This window comes from Rhagoletis pomonella, unplaced genomic scaffold, assembly GCF_013731165.1.
Source record: "Rhagoletis pomonella isolate Grant_MI unplaced genomic scaffold, Rhpom_1.0 Rhpom_scaffold_00001, whole genome shotgun sequence".
Classification (NCBI taxonomy): Eukaryota; Metazoa; Arthropoda; class Insecta; order Diptera; family Tephritidae; genus Rhagoletis; species Rhagoletis pomonella.
The window spans coordinates 106534082-106537070 of NW_023458555.1; positions in this window are offsets into that span (position 1 = coordinate 106534082).

The following is a 2989-nucleotide window of genomic DNA, read 5'->3' on the forward strand; positions in this document are numbered from 1 at the left end:
TTCTCAGTCCCATAGAATTTGTTTTGATAACTTTTGATTTTGAAATTTTAGCAAAAGTCATTATAAACAATCTATGAAATTGAAAATGAAAAGCGTGGGGCGCATGTAATACACTTGAATTGATATGAAAAGTAATATATGAATGAATGTATGTGGGTATATGAATAACGACCGCTTAAAATCGATTTCAAAGTTCTACTTTCGCTGTAGAAATTTTAGGTCTACGTTATGTAGTTTGACTATTGTCAATTAAATCGAATGCTTTGTATTGCATGCGCTCCACGCTTTTCATTTTCAATTTCATAGATTGTTTATAATGACTTTTGCTAAAATTTCAAAATCAAAAGTTATCAAAACAAATTCTATGGGACTGAGAAGTATTATTTTCAACTTTTTAGTCCATTTATAAAAGCGTTGTATATTAAAAAGTTTTTTTTATATTATTTATTCTAGTTAATTTTATAGAACTCTTTTAAAGCATACGGCTCGTCTCGTCATTGGCGCGACATTAATTTTTCATGCAGCGACGATGACGATACGCCAACAGGTCCGCACACAATGCGACTATCTATCGTCAAAGTACGAGTTGTCAAGATATCGAGCAGCGGTGAAGAAGTATTCGTCATATTTGAAACATGACTTTTTAATAAACTAATGCCCGGAAATTAAACAAATATGTTTAGATTAAAAGCCCGATTCTGTGCACTTGATAAATTTAAAATCTTTATCATTCGTAAATTTCTTATTATTTATCAAGAATTGTTATTCTAGCACAGAAATCAATCTTTTCTTGATAAATTATCAAGATTGAAAATGATATTGACAAATTGAAATTTCATGTGAAATGTGTAAATTTTGTCTATACTATTATATAAAATTGATTATATGGAGTACGTTTGTAACGACTTATTTCTTAAAGTACTAAACCGATTTTAATATTTTTTTTTTTAAACGAAGCATTTGTAAAAAGACGCAGAGTGGCATACTTATATTTTTTATTCTTGGAAGATAAGCACCCTTTTTTTGGGTGTAAAGTTACAAAAAATTACAAAGACGTACAAGCATAAGCCTATTTGGTTGCCAAATACAGCGCATAGCTACGCGAAAAAGCTGTACATCAGTGCCGATAAAACACGAGCTCACAAAGGCAAAAGAGATGTGTATGAGCGACGTGACTGCGCTATACCACATACATACCCACATAAACGTATTTGAGCTAAACAGCGATCACTGATTGAACTTGCTAAATACATACATATGTACGTGTGTACACATTTCCCTGCAAAAAATGCGACTAATCCGGGATGACTCCGGGAGCAATCGCAAAGGAGCATGCGACTAATACCACTTTTGATCTCTTTATATGGAATGAACTGATCGCTTTTGTTCGAGCATATCCTATGAAGAGATTAATTGTTCACCTTTATACCCGAATGGGTATAAAAAGCGACTATTCACTTTTAAAAAATAAAAATAAAAATTTGCGCCAGCTGAGGTTCGAACCGGGGTGCTCAGTTTTGTTAGGCGAATACCCTCTCTGTGTGCCAACGCCGCACATGAAATTTCATTGACTAAGTGAGTATATACCATTAAATCGTTAATAGTACCCGTTAGAAATGAGTTGGGGACCAATTGATCTCCAATTATATCCCATAAGGGATGAGTCGAGACTAATTGACCTCCATTAGTACCCGTATGAGACTAGCTGGGACTAATTAATGCCCAATTGTACCCGATTGAGCGTAATCTCGGTATACTCTCTTTAGAGATTAGTCGCACAATTTTTTGCAGGGTTATAACCGAAAGGCAAAGCATCGCTTCGAAGTCATGTGCAGTATGTGGTTGACGCATCAACTAATCATATGTATGTACATATGTATCCAAGTATGTCCATACATAGAGTTCAAAACAAACGAAACATTTCACGAATGATTCGTCCAAAGACACAAACTTTGCAAAGAAAAAAGAGTGCAAACAAAACGATTTCTGTTTCGCTCATTGACGAGCATCAGCGTTGCCGTTTTGGTCCAATTGGACCAAAATTGGTAGGTTCATTCTCCTTTGGTAGCTTGGTTGGTTTGATGAACCTTTTGGTAGGCAAAAATGTTTTGAAAATACAACCGAATTGAGCACTAAAATTTTTTCGCTTAATTTATGTTTACACGTTCAAAACATTGCTTTCACTTTGTTCGCACGTATACGATTTCTTTGTTGTTTCAATATTTTATTAAGCAGACAATTTTCTGCAAAAAATAACTAACTTCCCAAAGCTATGATCGATCAGCTGTTGAAATAGAACGAGAAATTACTTATCGTCTTGAAAAAAAAATTGATGATAGGCAATTTGTAATGTGTGGGTGTATTGGTAAAAAAGTGCGAGTGTATGCAAATTGAAAAGAATTTGGGAATTTTTTGATTGAACTGCATAAAATGTCTGATTTTGTTTTTTCACGCACAAAAAAAATGTTTGAATAAATCAAATTAATCTCAAAGATATTTACATGTTTTGCAAAATATTTTTATGGAATAAGTAAATTCTTTTATTTAAAGGCACGAATTTGTTTTGTTTAACATTAAAATTTGTATGAATTGTTAACTAATACGGTAAACAATAATATGTATAGTTTTTATTTTGGCTGTTAATTTGTGCTGAAAATCCCCTAAATTCAAGAAATCTAGCTTTAATGAGGAAAAAAAGTTTGGTAGTTTGCAAACTGATTTGGTAGGCGTTTTGGTACCTAATAATACTTCAAGTGGCAACACTGACGAGCATTGGTAGATCGTTTTTCGTAAAGATGAAGAGTGTAATCAGCTATGCCCACGTCTATGCTTCGTATACAATCGTGCTTCGTATATGTATACTAGCAATTACCCGGCGTGCTTCGCTGCGCCTTAAATGTATTTTTGTGTTGTAACTCTCCCCCTAAGCTCTTATGGCCTCATTTACAAAATATTTTTAAAGAACTTTATGAAGTTAGATTTAAAAAAA